The sequence below is a fragment of the Amblyomma americanum genome, chromosome 10 (genome assembly GCF_052857255.1).
Source record: "Amblyomma americanum isolate KBUSLIRL-KWMA chromosome 10, ASM5285725v1, whole genome shotgun sequence".
Lineage (NCBI taxonomy): Eukaryota > Metazoa > Arthropoda > Arachnida > Ixodida > Ixodidae > Amblyomma > Amblyomma americanum.
The window spans coordinates 2,615,828-2,638,664 of NC_135506.1; the positions used below are offsets into that span (position 1 = coordinate 2,615,828).

Sequence of the window (22,837 nt, forward strand, 5' to 3'; positions counted from 1 at the left end):
GCTTCTCTTCGCCGTGGAGTCCATGAACAACTGGTCGCGGAAATCCGACAACTACACCACTGTGCCATAAATAAAGGGCACGCCATTATCTGCCAATGGCCACCAGGGCACAGCGGCATAGCAGGCAATCACCGCGCGGATGAGGTCACGCGAACTGCTCACCACGACGGCGATTTTGTGTCTGTCCCCTTTTCGAGATCAGACGCAGCGGGCAGCATTCGCGCTCTTGCGCGGGCCATCACGCGTGCCGCGTGGAATTCCTTCCGGCCAATTTTCCAATTCACGTTTAAAAACCTTGGACCCAGATCTGAAGCCCCAGCTTTCATCCGGCCTACCACGAAGTGAAGAAACTTTGCTGTGTCACCTGTGGCTTGGTGTAGCTTTCACCAACCATTACTCGTTCTTAATCGGTATGGCTGACAGCCCTGCATGCGTCATCTGCGGGTGTGACGAGACTATATCCCACATTCTCTGTGAATGTCCTGCCCACAGCGCCGAAAGGTAGTCGCTCTGCCGTGCGCTGGAGCGTCTAGATCCACGCCCACTGACGGAAATGAAGATTCTCGGCCATCGTCCGCGGCGATCGTCGGCGGTGAAGGACTCCCAAGCACTGCTGCGCTTCTTGGGCACTTCTGGCCTGCACGATAGGCTGTGACTTTTACGAACGCTGACGTTTCGTAGTGACTCTCCTTTCTCTTTCGTTTTTATCCCCTCACCCCTCGTGCAGGGTAGCAAACTGATTATTCTTCCGTTTAACCTCCCTGCCTTTCCTCTTATTTCCCCCCCTCCTCCTCCTCCTGCAGCCATGCACTGTTTTAGATAGAGACGGAAGGATAGCGCAGAACCAGTTATAACAGCGAACACATTCTTCTGACGGCGTCAAGCTCCTAGCGCCAGCTGCACCTCGCTGCTCGAGGAACGCGGCAGCCGTCACTTTCGAACAGGTTTCCGCGCCGGGGCGCGCATTTCCCTGGGGCAGATGATGAGGGCCGAGGGGAACTGGACGCAAACGGCACTGCAGCTGCTGCGGTGAGGACGCTCTTTTCTGGGCCGCTTCTCTCCTTTTATTACGACCAACAAGGCCGGCCGATATATACATACGGGCGGACCGCGTATAAACGACTCAGGAAAAAAAAAAGGAATGAGCCATTCTGATTTAAATATGGGAAGTGACCTCGAAAGGGCCTTTCCCGTCGCGCATATTCGCTCTCTACGGCTCATCCTTATGGCGCTCCGAGGAGCCTTCTTGGGGACATCGGCCGCAGCCGCTGCTCGAAGCTTCGAATCACTCGGCTGCATTCCTCGCTGAAGGTAGAGCCACAGATTGCGGACAAAGTGCATAGTTAACGCCTGCTGAATATTTTTCTGTTTGCAATAAACTGATCCGATCGGATACTTGTGCAGCCGGGAACGTCGAAGACGAGAGACGGCCGGATGTAGAATCTTGTGAATCAGGATGGGAATGCGGCAGTGCCTAACCCGTTTAACAATGCCGCTTAACCAGACCGGCGGCTTTGCGTTGCAGAGGAACGCATACCTTCAGCATGATGGTACGCCACCCTCTGTACAACGGAGTCAAATCACGTTCTGTCTGAACAGCCGGGGAACAATACCTTGCCGTACGACTTGCATCGCGGAGACGCACTGTTCACGATATGCAGGCGATGTTTAATTTTATGTAATACAATTTTTTATACAATAGCGCGACATAGTTTCAGAGCGCTCCTTTTGATGTTGAGTTATTTTAACAGGTGGCTACCTGTTTTAAGCAAATTTTTGACCGCCAGTTTATAAATGACCTAACATGTTATCACCTCTCTTGTGACAGGTTACTTCTAATTGATCGCTATTGAATACAATAAAGCATCTTATAAACGGAGAACGGAGACATATTGCTGAGCTGTTCCAGGAACACTGGGCTAGCCGTGATTGAATGCGCTGTATAATAGTAGTCTCACATATTCACGCGCCCTTGCCAAGATTTCCCAGCTCCGGCAGCCTGTGTTCGTTCGACATGCAGGTTCCAAATTGAAGGTCTACAACCACTCCACTTGGAAGAAGGCACCTTGACGACCTGGCTGCCAACAGCCCCGCCCGCTAAAAGAATGCCGCTCTTTCAAAAGGCGGTGCCAACAACGTCGCAAACTTTCCCTTCCACCACCGCCAATACACAGAGTCATTGCCCGGGTCTCGAGGTCTAAATGCCCCGAAAGCGGCCCGCTTCCTGAAATGAGTTCGGAGATGCAACTCTCGAGTGGAGGAGGGTAAGCGGTGGGCGCACCTTCTACGGAAGCGTGTGCCCGGCGTGGACAGCGACGGGCAAAACGCAAACAAACAAAATGCTCCACGCGCGCGCACCTGACTCCCATTGAGGCCCGCACGCAAAAAGCAAACAAACCTCGCGGTACAAAGAAGGCGGAGCATTAAAGGGCACGGCCACAGCACTCCCGCCGCCTGGAGCGGGGAATGATAATGGGCCGCGAAGGGAAAAGAAAGACGCCTCTATTTCGCGTTCAGTCTGAATGGCAGCTTCGGCTGCACATACCAAGGCCCTAACATTCTCGGGCTTATCTGGAGCGTATACGGAAACCTCGTGCACCCCTTGAGCATTAATGCTATGGCTCGAGCCTTATCGCAGAAGTCGTTGGGAATGGGCTGCAGTGACATGGGAAGAAAAATAAAAATACACGCGCGTATTGTAGACTGCCTTCCTTGTTGCGACGAATCAGGATGCGACTCGACTGCGTTCACGCCCATGGCGTTGCCCTTATCTTTGACGAGTGACTTCCTCTTCCTAAGAAATGAATTCTAAAGGCTTCGAATAGCCGCTTGTTGCTCATCGCTGAGCGGCGCACTTCACGCAGCGTCCGTACCCTTACCGAGCTCTCGTTTCTTGCGACGAATCAATCTAAACGACTGGTCTTACCAGACGTCTGCGTGTAATCGTGGCGGCAAGATTAAGACAAGCTGCCGATTCCGTCACTCTAAATCCGTCGCTTTTTGTTAACAAAGCTGCCCCATCCTACGAGTAGTTCACGTACAATTAGGAACCCAGTCTCTCTTAGCAGCAATATCGCGTTCAACCGCGGTTACAAAAATATTACGACAAAGACCGCGCTTGCCAGTGTCTTGTGTTCCCAGCTTTCCTGTGTATTTTGATTGTCAAGATGAGTCAACTACAGTGTCAAAATTGTGTGACGGCGACATCTCGCGCAGCTCATTACACTGCACGTCACCAGCTGCGGTGTTCATTGGATCCGGTGTTCGGCTGCTAATGCCAAGGTCGCGATTTCGATGCAGATTGTGACAGATGCATTACATCATCATCATCATCATCACTCCAACTGCGCCCACTGCGGGACGGTGTTCCCTGCGACTGACCTCTAGTTAACCTTGGCCTGCGTCAGCTGTAGCCCCATAATCCAAGGAAACTTCCTAATCTTATCGACGTACCTCACTCTGCCACACAAGCTACGCTTGCCTTCTGTTGAAATCTACTTCGTTGTCCTAAGGGGCAATCAGTTATCTTTCCTTGTGTGTATTTTAGGCAAAATATAAATCCACCTTTGTACTGCGGCTTCAATTCATGTAAAAACCCGGGGTGGTCGAAGTTAGTCCGGAGCCCTTCACTACGGAGACTGGCCAGCAGCGTTGCTTCGCTCTGCGCGTAAAAATTCATCCATGAACCAACGCAACTATCGAAACTGCACATGTGGCACAGTTCACGCCTACAGGCAGATGGTTGAATACAGCGAGAAAGAAATCAGTGACCAGAAGGACGCGGCAGTTAACTACGCTCAAGTCCGATCGGCTGCGTTGCCTTGGGGAGGACGATAAAGAGGTTCGAAGGCGGAATACAGGGGGAAATAGAGATCACAACGCTTATAATTAAACTATGTTTCATCTTAATTCCGACTTAATTAGCTCTCTTTTTTATTCGAGAAGTGTGTCATGGGGTATAACTTGAGAAAGGGGGAATGGAATGTAGCAGATAGAAAGTTAAAAGGAGTCAAGTCCAGTTTCGCTGAGGTAGTCGCACAGGTTGCCGGTCTAGTGATTGTCCATTGACTTCGTGTGTGCACATGCTCCGGAACTTGTACCGTGCAAGCATACCACACGGCTGAAAATGCACCCTCAACCTAAGGAAACGGAACCAAACGCGCGCTGTAGCGTTTCATGCGACGAAGGCCCTTTGTAAGGTTACCCGTATGCGCTGCACTTATCGGTCTCCAGTGAACAATCTCATGTCTTCTGTGCATAATTTTTACGTGTGTATTACACTATCCCCTTCTGGAGCAGTACCTTGAGAGGTGCATCACCGGGCAAGGGCCTCCACTCGGAATTGAAGAGCGCCCCTCTCATTGCATGCCACAACCAGAGAACTGTGTATCCTCCACAATTAGAGTGATGTAATTCGATGGATTCTACAACTAAGCTAGCGCGAAGGGGTGTCGCTTGCTAAACTTGTGCAAGGTGTATGCCTGTTATTCGATGATTTTCCTTCGCACCCGTACCCAAGGACGCGCGAACTGCCCAGAAAAAACAAAAACAAAAATAAACGATGCCGTCCTGACGTCCGTCGCCTGCACAGAGGAGCGTTGTAATGGATGGAAGGCCGGGGAATGTCACACGCCTGAAGCCAAGTCTTCGCCGTCTAGACAAAGCTGATGAATTGTGGGGAAAGCACTCAAGGCATTCACTGAGAATGTAATGAAGACGGGTATGGAATGGCGGCGTAAATGGCTTGCGTAACCTCAGCCGTGCGTGATTTTTGTCAGGGGTCGCCGGAGTGCGCGCCTACCTTTATTGGAACCACTGCTCGATTGCTCATGCTGCCTGCTTTCTGGCTTTGCATCCAACAACGAGACACGCCGCGGTGGTCCAGTGGTTAGTGCGCGTTCCTCTGGTGAGCCCGATGACGCGGGTTCGACCCCAGCCGTGGCGTCCGCATTTCGGGGGAGGCGAAACTCAAGGTTGTGCAATGTCAGTGCACGTTAAAGATCCGCAGATGGTCGACATTAATCCGAAGACCTCCAGTACGGCGTCCCACATAGCCCATGCGTCGCTATGATGCGTTGAACCAAATGCACTGTCCAACAAAAACATTTTTTTTAAACAGGGGGGGTGGGGGGGGGGGGGGGTAGGTATCTGATGGACTTGGAACTTCCATTAATTGAAGGTTATACGGAGATTAACATATTAGCCAAGACCTCGTAGTTTGGCATTGCTCCAGCAATGGCTTTGCCGTCAGCCGAAAGCAGCTCGTATCGCATCGACAATGGCTATACGTTAAGCGTTGACTTGACTTCGTCTACTGCGGTGTGGACTTTGGGTAAACTTTATGAGAGAAAATGGAGCTGATCAGTGCCACGAAAAACATTTGATCAGAAACCACTGCAGCGGGGTCCCCATTTTAGAAGAGCTATTACGTCTGAGGGGTGGCATTTACTGCCTTCTGCTACTTAAGGCTGTTTCTGGCCTTGCTTCCGGCCTCTGAGTTTCTCCAAAAATAACGATCGTCATGACGGAACAAAGCATGCAATTACGACTCGTGCGACCGTCTCTTATTTCTCCTTTTTACCGGGAAATGGCTTCTGGCAGGAAAGAAAAAAAAAACTGACCGCACGTACGGCGGTGTGTTCTCTCACCTGTACAAATCGAAAGTCCCGATTTCCTGCCTTCGCACACGCCCGAATGAAGTCGTGCGTTTCCTCGCCGGTTCCTTTCTAAGAGCGCGTTTTCCCGCTGACCTGTCGATATTTCCGCGTCTTCAGTTTCGTAAAATAACCCGCGCTCAGTGGGAGCTGCTCGGAAACCAACGTTACGAGAGCAGAAACAACTTCACCCGTCCCAGGAACAGTGAAAGAAAAATGAGTAAGAAAATGAAAGAAAATCGAAAATGTCTCTGCGATTTTCTGTCCGGGAACTTAAAGCTAGGAAAGGTCTTGTCTTGCTTTTCTCTGCCTTTTTTCCCTTCTCTTTTTATTCTGCTTCCTTTAAACCTAGGAAAGTAGATAAAAAACAGATTAAAAAGCAAACGTGGAGAGAGAGAGAGAGAGAGCGCGTCGGAAGGCTGTGGGTTCGCAGTCGGCGCGCTTCCGACACGGGAGCTATTTTCGCCCAGAGAGACGAGGAGACGGGGGCGCGTGCGGGCTGACAAGAAGCGTGAACATTTACGTGACAACGCGGGACGCGTCTGTGCGTGTGTCGTCGTCGCTACCTCCGGCGTCTGCTCGCAGTTTCTCTCAGCGGCTCCCTTTTACTTCTCACTCTTAACTCTCCATGTCGGTGGAAAGACGCGCGCTTACACCGCGGCGGAGAAGAATTCGCTTTCGCGCGCTCCGCTTCTCGTCAGTCTTGCGACTGCAGTGCCCCAAGAACAACTCTCCCGTTCCTCCGCTGAAACACACATGTATGCATGTACTTTCCTCCTCCCATCTTGATCTTCCCGCTGCCTCGGGCACGCGCTGTGCGGCGAACGCGACGTCTACGGAAGCCCCCAACTGCGGAAGCCCGACCGACCTCCCTTCCACCTCACTCTTTGAGCAGCGCCGGCCGCGGCGGCCAGACGTGGGTCGGACGAAGTGCTCGCCGCCTCCTCGGATGTTTGCTTTTCGAGGAAGAAAGTTACGCGCCACTTTATGCCCGGCCTGTCTTACGTCGCCGATTCGCAGTGTGGTGTTTGTTCGTGCAAGGAGAGATACACCTGTCTCTCCGACGACGAGGTGCATTCGCCGAGTCCGCAGGAGTGTCCCTGGCAAATACTCGTGAGGGTAGTGGCGGTACGCAGTAAGTGCCCAAGTGTTTCCGCGTGCTTTATTTGCGGGCCTATATTGGCCGAGAAAGAAAGGAAGGCTGATGTGTCGTTGCTTCGGCCGGTGTATACTCGAGTCGATTATCGACGGGAAAGTGGCCGAGCAGGCTTGAGTATCTTCGGCAGTGGGATCAATCAAGAATGATCGGCGATTGCTCATTGTTTTCTTTTGTCGTATAGACCGAGTGAACTGCGTGTCCGAGATCGAAGGGAGCAAAAGTTTGATAGAGGCCCACTTTTCTGCAAAAACAGAAATGTAAAATGAAAATTCCCGAAGTGTTCATGAAATTCGAGAGTACAGATGTGCTCTTTTAAAAATTAGGAACAAGTAAATCCTTCGCAGTCATTTCGATTTTGTACCCAATAAATAAAAGCACGTGAAACAACCTGCGCATTCGAAGCTCAAGCTGCGTAACTCGTGCAGACCAAGTCACTGACTCACGTACAAGAAAGAACTGCTTGGAAATACTGCAGGTTGCGATAATAGCGGACTTCATCAGATAAGCCTTTGCTGAAAACGTTAAATATATACTGAGCAAAAGTGACGCACGTTTCTATTAATAACCGCGCTAGTTATTGCAGTGCGCTTTTCTTGGAATTGTTTTAAGCACACGGAGTCGCTAAAACAACGATTCCTGTTTAGCCCAGTGTTTTGTACTTGCCGACAGATATAGCACGGTGACGTTTAACGTGGCAACAGTCTGACAGTGCCACGCACGTGACGGACGACCTCATCACTTGTATGCAGAGCGCGCAGTGAAGTTCCTCCTAGATTGATGCCAAGTTCCTAGATTTCTGTTTCTACTGGCCTGTCGACGAAGCACAAGATTAAAACTAGTTCCGCTTCACAGATGAACAGCACCTTGGATCACTAGTGTCGGAACGGAAGCAACACGTAGGCAGCAAAAGTTATGCGCAGCATACCCAGCTATTTTGGAAAAAAGCATTTTTAAACGGGAAAGAGTTATGAACGTAGCTTTTTCATATATTGTAAGATGCCCCTATGAAAGTCAATTTATCTAATGATCTCTCCTCGGCACGGTTGCACTTTTTTTTTTTGCTATTAACGGTTTTGCCTTTCTCAAAAACGTTCCCCATTTGTTTTTAATGGCAGTCTTTCCTACTCAATGCCAGCAATGGAGAAACCGTTTCAAAGAACATGTCCAGCAATTTCGGACAATAATTTTGAAAATTGGAAAATTGAAGATGCTTTTACAGTAATATTGAAGTTAATGGTCCATTCTTCTGATATGTCGCAAAACCCTTCTTTTAAAGTGTTTCCATCGGTCGCGTCGAACAGTTCAGACTCCAATAAAAAACCAATCGGGAACGCTTTTGACGATAGCAAAAACATTAATAGAAAAAAAAATCAAGACTGCCGTCAGGTGATCCGTAGATATGTTGATTGTTATAGTGATATCTTAGATCATGTGAAAAATTTGCGTTCATAAATAGCTTCCCGTTCAAAAATGCTTTTGCCCAGGACTGCTGGGTATGGTTTTGCGACGCATCGGAAGAATGGATGGTTGCTTTGAATATTTACATAACAGCACGTTACAATATTCCAATATTACAAAATTTTTATCCAACAATGCTGGACATGGGATGAACAAGCTTGTTTCTTGCAGAGTCCAGTTAGCGCAATGCTTTTGAATTTCGTTAGCAGTGTAGTGTACCTGCGCTGCGTGACAAATCGCTAGCCTAGTACAGAAACTGCAAAGGCACCCTTTTCATCTTTTGGGCCCCTAGGTATTACAGACGCCCTCGTCACTTGTGTGTCTAATGGAATCCGATCTCGTGCTCTAGTCTGCTTCCTCGAAGTTAAATTTCCAACTGCGGCACCGGACCGAAAAAGAAGATATCTGGAAGTAGTTTAATATGGATTCTGTTCACTTGGACGCATATTGCACGTGCAGCTTATAATGTTCATGGCGATTGTATAAAGCGTCGATACTCCATTTCTGCGAAGCACCGCCCCTGGACACGACGCTCTAGTGCTCAGCATAACAGCTGCCACGTGTTGGGCGTATTGGGTGCTCGCGATTCAACCACATAGATATTCACCGACGAGAAGCTCGCACGTCTCTTTCCCTTTGTTCATTGGAACCAATTGCTTAAATGTCGTTACAGACATGGCAGTTTGAGGTACCTTAATTATGTCTATACAGGGAAAACGCTCGGAGACTATAGAGATGAAAATTTATTCATCACGCCGTCCTGTCAGCGATGCACTGCCTATACCAACTTAGCCTCCCTGGCACAAAAGACTCGGGTATGAACAAACGTGAAAAGGAGCGCTCCAGAATTGCAAAGGGATGTTTTATAACCGGTCGTTCCTTTAACGTGAATTGCGTGGCTCCTGGCGGCTATGGGCGCTTTCTGATGTGCACGAAAAAAAAAGAAGAGACACCCTTCCTCGGCACTTCAGCACCCGCCGAGGACGAAGCGCCCCGATAGCTACGGTGCTGGTTACAGGAAAATCTCGTCGCTTCAGCACTGTCATGAAAAGCGACGCTATTTTTTTGTTTTGCTTTACAAGCTAGATCTATTGCAGCTGATATCAAAGACGGAATGGAGCACCGTGTGTGTTCCCTCACTTCGACTCTCCATTCGTACTTTCGCCCCGCGTCATGAACCGCACTCCACGCTTGCCAATGGCGGATGGTATTAGCAGTAATGAACGGTGTTTGAAAAAGATCATGCGATATAACCAACCAACGCTCTTTCCCTTTTTCTTTTCTTGTCTATTTTCTTTATGGGGGAGAGGGGTATCGATGAACGCCGGAACTACTGCACGCCAAAGCTGTGTTGCGACCAGGGCAGCTGACAGGGCCACCGAGGTAGGAGTACGCACAGGCACCACAGCCGGCTGTGGCCGTAGTGACAGCTTCGACATGTCACCTCGGCGTTCGAGGCTTCCGTGCGCGCCTGGTTTCCTCTGCTCATAGAATGGCGGACTAACGTCAACAACGCGAAGAGCGCGTCCATCCTTACGTTACCGCGGAGGACTCCTCCTCCACCACTCACCCCGGGCACCGCGTGGGCGGCGGCGGCTGCGGTCCCAGTTGTCGGTGTTGGTGCTCCGTGCCGACGGCTCCGTGCGCGTGCAATCCGCTCCGGGGAATCATATTATCCAGCGGGCACTGCTGAGGCGTCGGTGCTCAGCACCCATCGCGGCGGCGACGACCGAAACCACTGCGGGGTCGTGGCGGCGGCGGCAGCGCGCAGGGCTCTCTCCGTCGGCTGCAGAGCACTATCGTCCCTCCCGCCGCTGCTGTCGGCCGCCGGCGCGCGCGCTACGGGGTACTCCGAGGTCGTGCTTTCTCCGCGCGCTCTCTCCTCCCGCACCAACAACACACAGACAGCAGCGGCGACGGCGGCGTCGGCAGCGAGCGCGCGGCCGATCTGGTCTAGTCGTCGGCGTCTTCCAGCGGCTGCAACGGCCTGACGTCTCGCTGACCCACTTCGGTGCTTTGGCGGCGGCGGCGGTACTTTCACTGGCGCCGCCTTTCCTCCCTTCGAGCGGCGGTAACCCGTCCAGCAGCAACCGCGCCGCCGGTGTGCGTGCGTGCGGTCTCCCCTTTCCACACTCCCTCCTCTCCCAACTGAACCGAAGAAAGTGCTTTGCTCAGCGGACCTCACCTCACCTTTCCCTCCTCCACCCCCACCCCGTGTGCGTGCATCTTTTTTGTCTTTCCCTCTCCGTCCAGCGGACGCAACGGCGCACGACGACGACATGTGCGGAGGACTTTCGCTGGCCCTCGGACGTTTCGGCGTGGCCCGCCGAGGAAGACCGGTGCGTACGGACGCCGCGTGAGGAGCTCCCCCGCGGCGCTTTGCTCCGGGCTGCGCTTTCTTACACGGCACGCGTGCTGTGAAACCAACACCCACCCTCTTTCTCGCTCGCGTGCCGAGTGGCGCTGCGCTCTTGTAAACCGGGAAGTGGATCGGTCCGTGGATCGATGGACGTATTGACGAAATCGAATCAGACGCTTGCTGGAACTTAGTTTGGTCACAGTGAGCGACGCGTGTGTTTCTCGGTCGGCTTTCCTCTTGGTGTGTCTGTCTGTCGGCTCCCGCCGCTCAGCTTCTTGGAGTTGGGAGTGTACTGAAACCACTGAAGCTCTACTGGGTAGGACACTCCCTTTCGCAGAAGAGCCTGAGGTCCGCATGACGTCATGGCATCCGTATCATGCGATTCTGGTCCGACACGTTAGCGGGCACGTCCTCTGACAGCGCAGGACGTACCGGATTTTCCTCCTGTGTCTTCGGATGCTACGTGGGTGTAACAGGAGTACTCTTTGGCCGTCAGGCCGAAATGAATAAGCTGGATCGGTCTTTCCATAAGTGTGTCCGCGTCACGAACAAAGTAGTTTCCTCCTGCATACGCCGGAAGAGGGCGCGGTGTTAACAGCTTTTCACTGCCACTACTAGCGTATTGAGTCATGAGGACCATGCACTCAGCGATAAGGCCCACTATATGTCGAACACATTGGAGGTTAATATCTGGTGGCAAGGATGCGACTGTCAAGGCTTTAGTTGAAGTCAATACGGCGCCGGGCAAGCTTGGGGACAAACTTCAACCTAGTGGACACCATCAAACGGCGTTGCATTGTACGGACTTTTCGTTGTGTTGACCGCGCGAAAAATGGGTTTCTATTTTTGGTGCATGTGCCTGCGCAAACAGCGATTGGGCCCAACTCGGTTTTTCCATCCCACTTATATATCAGCGGGCCGGCCAGCCGCACCCCTCGCCTCCTCTATTTAGATCTGGCATCATTCACTATACGTGAGCACAAGGAAATTTATGACGCCGTTTGAAGAGAATTCCCAGCTCAGTGTGCCAGCTTTAGGCATGTCTGCCAAGGAGTTCTTATCGAATTACGAAAGACATCTTTGGACACAGCAGCGACTCAAATTAAACACATTTACACGCGACGTTTTTCTCGACGGTATGCAATGCTCGGACTGGCGGAGATAACACGTGTATCTTTCGCTAGCTATTGGTTGTAGTGCCGCACTGCAGTGCACCTCGGCAAATATGTCGTTATAATTGGCTGGCATAAGCAAGTGTATAAAATAAACAGAAATGCGGAAGGGAAAGCATTCATTCATTTATTAATTGATTATTGAACGTTCTGAATTTTACACCTGGGGAAACATGAGCACGTAATTGTCTTCCTAAGCATGAAATGCCTTTCGCGATGAATTCAGGAGGACATCGTGCGGAAACTGCGGATAACCTGCGGCCGAACATCAAGTCGAAAACGCGGAACTTTTCCTCGGGATGGCATCCGGCAGGGAAAAAGCTTGGGCCCCAGTGCCGGCGCAAGCAGCCTATCGCCGATGCCTTTACAACACTGCGCCTTCGCCGCATGCAGCTACTCGGGCAGCGTGTTCTAACCTGTTGTCCCTCGCACTCTGACTCATATTTCTCCGCTGCGCTTAGTAACTCTAAGTTTCCAAATAAAATGTTTTCTCCAATCCAATCCAAAGACCAATCCAAGAGCCACAGGAGTTGGTTTGAGTGCGACTGACATCTACGAAGCGCCCTAGAATGCGCACGCCTTTCTTGCAGTACATATCATGCTTACGCCTACTCTCGACCACGAGATAGACAGCAAAGTAATTATTTTTGCGTATGTGCCAGAAGAAATCACCTCACATCGAGCGCAGCAGAACCAGGTTATCGCTACAGCGTGCGGCTCTTGCAGCACACGTGACTAGGGAACTTCTCATTTATTAACCTTTGAGAAATGCGCGAATGAGAGGACTCGATTAGTCATTTCTGAAGAGTTGGGAATAAACATCCCGAACCTTTGCTCGTGTTGTAAGGCTCAAACATCTGACACACGAGTTCACAGTGTTGGCTGGAGGACGCACAGAGCAGAGAGGCATTTGCTGCTTGCGAAGAGAAGGGACCGACAGAAGGGAAATCGGCGACTCTGTTTGCACTCAGTCTCCCCCGTCTGGAGAGGAAGAGGTGCTCTCTCTAGGAGGAGCCGCGGCTGCACAACACGCCGAGCAATCAGTGGAGCATGCGTGCAAGTGTTTCTTTGAAACTATTCTGGAGCCCCGTCGCCGCTCATGCGACCAGCGCTTCCCCTAACTGCTGCGCCGCCCAAATGTGTGCAGGCGGAATCCGCGCAAGGATGCCTTTACTTTTCTTGCTCGCAAACGCAGGAAGGTTGTGGCGGTGGACACCGCGCCTTCTGCCTGCCAACTAGAGACTACACATTTTCAGATTCAGATTCAGATTTATTTCAACAACACTTGGTTGCCGAGGAGGCGAACAAAAAGGCAATCAAAAGTTGCCGGTAATTTCTTGCGTACATCTCGTGATGTAGGGACAACCTTGTCTCCAGGACGCGTGAACAGCGAACAAGCGCAGAAAATCTGGGCAAGCGCTGGTCACTTGCACAGCTACCGTCACGCTGCGTGGCGTTGCACATCAAGAATTACCGCTGGTATTTTGAATTCCCGGCCCATTTCATCGATTTCCTCTGGCCGACTCAGAACACACGCTCAGCGCAGAAATCATTTTACGCGAAAGAGTAATTGCGTTCGCCAGCCGCCCTCGGGCACCTACACAACGCAACGACACTATCAGTGAACAAGGATGTCTTGCCGTCGTTTGGGCAGTTCATAAATTCCGCCTTTACCTTTGCGGTCGCCACTTCACGGTCGTCACGGACCATCACGCTTTGTGCTTGTTGTCCATCCTCAAAAAGTTGACCGGATACCTTGGCAGTTGGGTTCATCGTCTCAGAGAGTACACTTTCGGCGTCATCTACAAGTCGGGTCGCACGCACCAAGACGCCGATGCCCTTTCTCGTTGTCCGTTTCCGGAGTCTTCGTGTCGCTCTTCTACAGCACCTGCTGCCACTGCGAGGCCGCATCGTCCTCAGCCGTTCTGCACCTCGCCGCCCTCCCCTGCGTCGCATCTGACGATCTACACGCCCTTGCATCAGATGAACGTGACGTAAAATATTGCCGCTCCATAATGGACCGTCTCATCGGTCCTTCCTACCCTCCTAACGCTACGCTGCGTAGGGAGCTTCACCAGCTCAAACTCGAGAATGGCCTGCTCTGCCGCTACATTTGCTACCCTGACGGCACCCGCTGGGTCCCAGTGGTGCCACGTACGCTTTGCTCCCGTACTTTGGAGGCCATCCACCTACCTTTCGAAGTCGTATTTTCGACAGAACAAGAGGCCAGAAGCGCCACCAAGTTATTGGTGAGCAGCACTAAGGCGACGATGGCGGCCCGTTCATAACATCGACACTGGAGTCGAATGCGTATGCGGTGTAGCAGTGGAGCGTATGCACTCACTGGCGAGCTATAGATAGAAGTCAGAGGCTGCAGGCGCCACCACCGAATACGCTTGTACGCCTACCATGCACTTGCCGCTTTGGCCGTGATTGATAAGAACCCTGCAGGGCGTGCAACTGCAGTGAACGCTTCCTGTGGCGGCGACCATAAACCTTGGAAAATGCATATTTCGTTCCCTCGCGTCCTTTCCCCGCAGCTCTAACAAGCACCGCGTTCATTTGTATGTTAAACGCGTCGTCCATTTGTCTCTCCCTGTGGCGGGATTTGCTTGCGCGCACTCAGTGCTGCCGTGTGCCAGGCGTGTGGAAAACGGGCGGTCGTGAGTGTGCGCTGTTTCCTTCGCGCGGTTCGTCGGTTCCGCCTTTCGTCCTTGGTTGCGTTGCACGACTGTGCTGCCAGCCTGGCTGGCTGCTGTGCTGCCGGCTTCGGTGCGCTGATCGCTGCCGTTGCGAAGTCGTTCAGTGTTTAGTCTGCCCCGTATACTGTGGGCGGCCAAAATGTGGACTTTTTTTTTTTTTACAGGAAAGACGACACAGAGGAAACGACAGTAAAAACGACTGAGGACTGTACCTGAACTCCAAAGGGAAGCTGTGTTGAATCAACCTGAATAAATACCTATACTCAGACTTTATAAGAAACACGAAATGCATATTCGCACTTTAGTTAATACAAATCCTAGCGAAAATAAGAAATGGAGATGGACTTGGGCGGCATGTTTAAAGCCGAAAACATAAAACTAGGGCAAAGCTCTAACTTTTCTGCCAGAGTCAGAATATAGAGTATGTTAATGCACAACTTCAGTGCGCGGCTCAATAACAAAACGATTCAGTCGGTGCGGTACGTGACCGCCATACGCCAGACCAGGGTTGCAGTGCAGTAGTTAGGTCTGGCAGCCCAAGAAATTGCATTGTACTGCATGTTCCGCCAGCGTTATATTACAGACGCTAAAATGCTATGAAAAGAAACAAAAATAAAAGTTCCCTGACCATACCGAGGGGGCCAGAGCTTCCTTGACGTCTGCATAACAATTGATGTCATCCTGCGCGCTGGCCAATGGGGAGACATGAATCGGAATTTGTGACGGGTCTCGAAAGCATTTCCACAGCTGCTGTCTGAACACAACTTTGCTTTCCGTCAATAGCACGTCTGCTAAGAAAACGGTCAGTGGAAAGATAGAGAGGACCTTGCTTAAAAGGGATTGAAGTAAGGGTTGCTGAAGCGCGACTATCGCATTTCTGTCGGCATTTGCTCCACCATAGTGACATTTATTACTTGGCTTTAAAGAACCAACGCCTTGTTATGCATTGTTTCGAAGTCGAGCTTTGAGTAGAGGGCAGTCGACAAACGAGTTTTCAGCCGCCACGTGAGCATCAAGACTGGAGCTACACGCGTGTTCCGCCGTGTATGTTATCGATTCTGTAGATATCTGCTGACGGCATACCTGCAGACTCTTATGAGCTGGTTTGGCAGAAAAGAGGAAGTGCCGCACAGGGGAGGGAAAAAGTCGTAACAGAATACGGCTGTTCAGCGTGTTTGTTTTGGCAGCTTAAGCTGTCACGAGGACAGATGATGTTGGAAGAAAATCTTCGCCGAAGAATATACCTCGAGGGCTGTTTTGTGCCAAAGGCTAAACAGCTTGGCCTCGGCAGCGCTGGAGTGCGCTTCATATACATAGGTGGTGCTGAATCGAAATCGGTGGTGATCTGGCTGAGGCCATATGGTTGATACTCTCCTAAAGTGTGCAAGAGGTAGTCAAAACGCTGCAGGCTCCTGTCGCGTTGTTTTGAGAACCCGTCACCAAAATTTCGCAGTGCGGGTTCTTTAAGCGTTACAGCTGGATTGCACTGAAAGGTGATTCTACAGTCTTGGTCACAGGTCCAAAGCCCACAGTGTAAATTTGCTGTTTGGACATGTAATAGTAAGGCACTTATGGTGTCGCTGAAATAGCGCATATAGTACCGGAGGGATGGGGAGAGTCTTCGTCATCTTTTAGCTAAGCTTCCCGGGTGCCTCTCCCATAAAGTGCACGGAGTACACCCTGTGTGGCCTGTGAACGTATAAACAAGGCTTTGCGCAGCGAGAGAAAATGAGCATTAATTAAGCCAGCACTTCTGTGCGTTTCATGTGCATCGATTGTGACTGCAACTTAACAAATCCGGGGTTGCGCCCATCAGATGGTCTGTGAAGCGGTGCAGGTGAGCGACTGAACGTCGCGTTCTTCCGCATTCATTCTTACCTCGGTCTGCGTGTTGTCTCTTCTATTGGTCGTTCCGGTTTTTAGGCTCTTCACGAAATCAAATCTTACGGGATGAGTGTGAAGTTTTTGCGCTCACGCAAGTGTCAATTATTATTTCATTTAGCGCGTCGCTTCCTCTTCATGATTATTTTTTTTGTTACACGTGAAAGTTATTTGCTCGCGCTCTTGAGCTGAAGCCATGCAAGTAGAAAATGAACGTGTTAGTCTTTGCCGCTAGCTCGTACGCTAGTGGTGTATGTGACTGTTTATCGTGCCTGTGCCCTGTTAGAAGCCCCTGAGCTGCAAATCAGAGCTTTTTTCTTTTTTTCAAGTAAGAAGATTAGAGGAAACTCTATGGCTGGTCCACTGCAACCATATACGATTGCACCCAGGCGTATATCAAGTGTAACTGACCCCTCGTGTGGTCCTACAATGTGCGTGTTGTGGTCAGTGTTCTTGATAGTGCTCGGCTGCTTAAAGGCTCCCTCTGCTGGGAGATCATGCTGCAGGGCTCAGTCCTAAGGATTAACATTGTCAAGCCATCTGTGCTGGCTACGCGCTCCGGCTACAACTTCCTGGGCGCATTTCACGACCGACTTCAGAACAACACCCAGGAGCACCGCCACCGCAGCCACGCCTTTTCGTCAGCTTCCCTCGCCACCTTCGACCCCAGCGGACACTTCGGAACTGGGTCGCATACACACACACACTCCTCCTGCTGCACAGAGGGGGTACTACGACTAGTGTTCGTTTATAACCACCCGTCCTCGGCGGTTAACTCGTCCGTATCGCCGTTGTATTTCTTCTATTTTCCGCATATGCAGCCTTTCGCTTCGGTCTTACGCGCCAGCGAGAGGAGCAGGGGAAGACGGGAAAAGAAGAAAGGAGCGGAGTATGTGGAGCGGACAACGTCCGCACCCCAACTTGGTTCCATTTCCTGCTGCACGCGCAGAGCTGACGAATCAAATTCTCCCCGCGCTCTCTGCGCCCGCGCACACACACAGAATGCGCCGCGTCGCTCTTGGCCGCCGTCTTCTTCGTCCTAGTCGAAAGGTGGTGGTTTGCGTCGAAGTACTCGGACGACGGCGACGGTGCGGGGAGTTGCGAGAGGCAGCGAGACTGGCTCGCCCCCCAAGCATTCCCGGAGCTCCTCCTCCTCATGAGTGCGCCTGAAGGGATGGCAGCGACTCCGCAGTCGGAGCTGGAGTGATGTTGGTGCATCATTCAGTGAGGGGCTCCTTATTTGCTTCCACAGAGTTTTGGCAGACCGTAAAGCAGAAATACATCGCCGTGACTAGAGCTTCCTAGAGTGCGAACATTCTCTAATGGTAAGCATGGTTGTATAGCGTGAGTTCGAAATGGTCAGGACGCACGCAATAAAAAACAAAAAGTGTAGCTACTCGATCCTTGGGGGAGGGGATTTTTTACTTTTACAATGATTAAGCAAACCATGAAGCGCTGAAGCTTAGATGTTTCTGCGCCACCACGCATCTGGCTCTAGAAATTGTTTACACGTTCTTTGTAGTCGTATCTAAAGCTTGAGTACTCTAGAAAAAACAGTTTCATGGTGCGCTAAACCTCTCTAACAGTTACCAGACTAAACACAGTCATTGTGGGTGAAGAAAAAGCCACGACGTACACAGCAGAAATGATTAGAGTTTTCTACATTACTACGGCGCTACATGTCGTTAGAGAATTTTAGAAAACTGTTAAGTTCGACCTGATAGCTTGCTACAGCGCGGCTTTGGTGACAACGGGCATGATCACAGCTACCTACTTCCTCGTGCACAGTGCAGTTGCGCCGAGATATGGTTGTGTGCCTTACTCGGACCAGGTTTACGTGTTGCTAAAGATGCCTATAAGCCAGCTGTGAATACGCAAACTAAGGATAATTATTAGAGTAGGAAATAAATTAGAAGAGCATTTGAGAGCACACATTCATTGCGTTGCTTTAGGCACACAAACGGTTGCTTTAGAGCGTGGCTGGCCACTTTCCTGGTGGTACCTGCGGCGCAAATGCGCAGAAGTTTAGGGAAGTCCTAATAATCGTACTGATGGCAAAATTGTTTGCCAAATATAGATAACAGCGCGACAGCGCGACAGACGGGACAGTAAGGAAAAGACACAAACACTAGCTCTCGTTTTTGTGTCTCTTCCTTATTGTCCCGTCTGTCGCGCTACAATTTACATGTGTCATGAACTAACTGGCCCGACTATTCCATGCCAAGAAAATTGTATGCATTATTGTTGGCCTAAAGTTTGTTAAGTGGAAGCGACGAGTTATACTGCACACTAGGTGATGTGGCATGACAACACTCTGAAAATTAGTGGTCGTATACTTCCGTCCTGCGTTGGCCGTCAGCTGTTCTTTTAATGTGCGGCGGTTGAACGCCGCTAACCATCTTGTAAGCAGCGCACAGTAAGACGGGACAGGAGAAACAGGACTAGTATATGAGCGCTAATAGCTACTGAAGTTAATTGTAAAACTCCGATTTTGATGAAAATGCGCTTTGCCCTTTTAGCCACACGCTTTAAAAGCGGCAAAACTAAACATGACTGTGGACACATGAGGCAAATGTGAAAGAAGGTTGGAAGACTGGCGGAATGTAGCAACACGTGTATATATTGCTTGAAATGCCAAACGTAGTTTGAAAATGCAAATATAACAAAAAAAAAACACATACACGTAATGCCTAGAAAACTGAATGCTTTGTCAAGTAATAGAGCTGATGCTGTGTTCTTACGCGCCGATCATCACCGATCGAAAGTCCACCTTGTTGTGCGCTGCTTACAAGATGATCTGCTACCAACTAGCCCTACGTTCCACTCAAGTGAAATGCACCTAACATTTTTGAATTGATAGAAAATTTATGTCGTGTGTTTTAAAATTTGCTGCATTTATATTGCGCATACCGGTATGCAACCAGCTGGCGATAGCTGTTTAAAAGTTAAAATTCTGCGCTTTGCGAACAGTCTACAAGCGCGCAATACACAGTATCTTTTTTTTCAGTAGCGTCGAATATAGCACAAAATGTCCAACGCGATTCTATGTACCGGGTGCGGACAGTTCAGTAAAAAAAAAAAAAAACGCTTTTATATTCAGCCAAAATCGAGCTCTGCGTACTATACACCGGATGCGGACTGTATACGGGTAATTACGATTTGTTATTTTTGTTATTTATTCATTTCCGCCTCCGCGGCGGCTCAGTGGTTATGACGCTCGGCTACTGACCCGAAAGACGCGGGTTAGATCCCGGCCGCGGCAGAATTCTAGAGGCGCGTGTACTGTGCGATGTCAGTGCACGTTAAAGAACCCCAGTTGGTCGAAATTTCCGGAGACCTTCACTACGGCGTCCCTCATGGCCTGAGTCGATTTCGGATGTTAAAAAAACCCATTGTGAGACTGGCCACGAGCTTTAGAATCTTCAGAGGCTGGCGCTCAACGAAGAAGACAACGAGAAGCGCCGAACACTGCGAAGCTCGAGCGCCGAACGCTCGGTCGCTCGTGCGTGCTCTGTACTGAACGCGGTCTCTGTGATCTGTGCCTAGACGGTACCGCTTTTTGTTCGTGACGTTGTGCTCTTACTACTGTGCTGTGTGTGCTGTGTGTGCTGTACTATTAGTGTGCTGTGTTCTTATTACAAGTGGTGGAGGTGCCAACGATCCCTCGCCCTGGAGCTTCGCACCCGCGCATTGCCTACCACCTCTGCAATGCCTGAGATCGTCACCCAAACCGCTTCTACAATCCTTCTTTTAAATGCCCTAATGTTGTGATGGGAGCAACAATTAACCGTGTAAGGGGAGGTGACTGAATGCGTCGCTGAATGGACAAGTAATGGGAACGTAAATTTCTTGCAGAAATACATTTAACACTGCTCCTCACGATTTCAGAATACTTATTTGCACATTGTTATATTCGTTTTATTTATTTTATTTGTTTATCAACACTGTTGGCCGGAGGATGTTGCAAAACAGGATATACGCGATAGAAGTGCTGCCGCATTCAAGAATGGTTCAAACCACGATTATGTACAAGAAATTACACAAGCAAAAAACAGAGAAAACTACATAAGGGTGTCGTCATTTCGCCACCCCGCTATATGAAACACAGACTGCAAACTATAGGAACACAAGGAACACGAAGTTTTCTATTTAGACACATCCAGTAGCAGCGTATTCGAGCCAAGGCATAAAGTTTCATTAGTTTGGTTTCAAATTTATTTGCAATGTCTACGGTTTTCTGTTCACATTTGCAGTGTCTACTACGCGACTAGATATGTTTAGCTTAGCTAGTCACGTACGAGGGAAGTACGGCTCACGCCGACCAGCTCCACAAGCGGCTGTAGTTTCGTTCCATGCATACATAGACATTGCAAATTCATTATACCATCAGTATACCTGCACTGAGGTTTTCTTGTGCCATGGCATGCGTTTTCATGAAAAGGATATCGACTAAGTTAGTTCTTCGCTCCGGAGAAACGTGGTTAAGGCGAAAGCAATGAGGCGTCAACCTCGGTGCACAGCGTCGCAGAGCAGTGCGCAAGCGTTTACAAGTGGAACAGTCTAGTCAACGCATTCGTCTCGATAACGCGACAACCTGATGGCCGACTGTCTTTAGGCCAGACGACTTTGCAGCTGTCGCTCGCTTATCGGCACTTGTGTGACAACACCCGAGACTTAAGGAGAACAGGAAAGCAACAGTTTCGCCCGGCGACCTCTTCGGCCGTGCACGCACGCGCGCGCCCCAGCGAAGCAGCGGCGGATGCCGGCCCGTAGTGCGTAGCTGCAGCAACAAGAGTCCACCCCATTCCGCCCGCGTTCGATTCGTCTTCGGGCAAGAACTCCGCAAGGAGAAAGCGCGCGCGCGAGAGAGAGGGAGCATGCCCGTCCGATGTGCGGGCGGTTTTTCCACGCAACGGGCGCTTGGATTCTAAGTGGAGCGCGGTGGAAGAAGATAGAAAGAACGGGCTCTCCTCTTGGTTGTGTTTGTCTTCAAGTTTCAACTCTCTCCCCTCACTGTCGCTGCTGTCCCTGCGTTCTTTTCTACGCGTGGTCCCGCTCGGAGGCACGTCTTCTCCCCTGGTAGGGGGTCGAGTCCCTTTCCGTAAAACGCGAAATCCTGTTGGACGTGCCCGGGCTGCCTGATGATGACAGCGGTTGCGTCCTCCGGTGTCCACCAGCGGGGACCCCGCCCGATTACTCTGTCAGCGCACCTTAGTTCACACAGTGTACACGCCTGCAGGCTGGCCTCGAACGGCAGTGCTCGCCAAGCTTCCCCCCCCCCTCCCCCGGGTTTCTCTCTCTCCCTCTCCACTCGAGCCGATCTTGTAGCTAGGTGGCTGTGTTCCTTGGGGGCGTTGTGAATGCCTCTGCCGATTCATTGTGATGTTATTGGTCGTAGCTTTCTACTGGCGCAGCTTTGTTTTTTTTTTTCTCGGTTTGTCGCCACGTGCTGAGGATTGACGATCGTGCCGGTGGTTCTTTTTTTTTCCCCCGGGTAATAAAATACCGCCACGCACGGTTCGTAAGGAGTACCTTGGAGGTCAAGGACTCACTTTGCTGCAACGGCTTGCACTTGGCTTGAAATTAATTGCTGAAGAAGTGAGTGAGCAAAAATACTGGGCCGTCTACAAGAGCACAAAGTGTGCACCCTTGTGGCAATGAGAATTCCATCGATAGCCGAACTGCTGTTCAACGCAGATGTCAGTCGGAGTCTTCTGTAACTCTGAGTACTAAACACGCGTGGTCCTGCAAGGTCGTTTATCCATCCATTCATATGGAACACAATGGCGTCACGAGTCATTTTGTTTGGACCAATGAGTGATTGACATCCTAGGCAATTAGAGCGGCTCAACATTGCGACGTCATATATTATGTCACTTCATTCTGACCAGTCAGAGTGACGCGTTGCAACTGGTGTTTTGTGCTAACGACATCGACGGCAACACCGCATAGACACAAAACGTGGCCTCAACTTAGGAGGGCATAGTAGTCGGCCTGTTGGTAAGACATCAAAACGACCAAAAAAAAAATGTTTCCGCCACCGCCTGGAAGACGTTACAGTAACGAGCGTTAGCTGTTTGGTTTACTAGAATTGATATGAATGAGATTGAAGTGAACTACACCAATGGAAATACGAATTTGTGCGTTTATTTTCCCATATGATAATTATTGGCCGACATCTTGGATATATAAGTGACGTCAGCAATCAATCACCAATTGGATATATCAGTGACGTCACCACTCAATTGCCAATTCGATATACTAATGACGTCATCTCATCACTCAATCACCAATTGGGTTGCTGTATCGATTTACTACGGGGGCCGCCATCTTTAATTTGTCGGACTTGGAAAATTTCGCCCAGAAGGAAGGTGGTAGCAGACCTCAAGAAATCAAGAAACGTGATGAGTAAGAGCTAACGCTCTTAAAAAAAAAAAACAAAAGACATAGCA

At 50.3% G+C, this 22,837-nt stretch overlaps 1 protein-coding gene across 4 annotated transcripts in view; it reads right to left on the reverse strand.

The window, feature by feature from the left end:
* Positions 1-22,837, reverse strand: part of LOC144107664 (A disintegrin and metalloproteinase with thrombospondin motifs like) — a 235,340-nt gene that overhangs the window by 138,825 nt on the left and 73,678 nt on the right. Inside the window, exon 1 of one of the 4 annotated variants that reach the window (XM_077640776.1) lies at positions 9,842-10,378. The exons of 2 other annotated variants lie outside the window; for them this stretch is intronic. The gene's annotated coding sequence lies outside the window, so the exon portion shown is untranslated. Of the gene's footprint in view, positions 1-9,841; positions 10,379-22,837 lie in introns of those variants that run through there. One more of the 4 variants, XM_077640775.1, reaches the window with a different exon arrangement.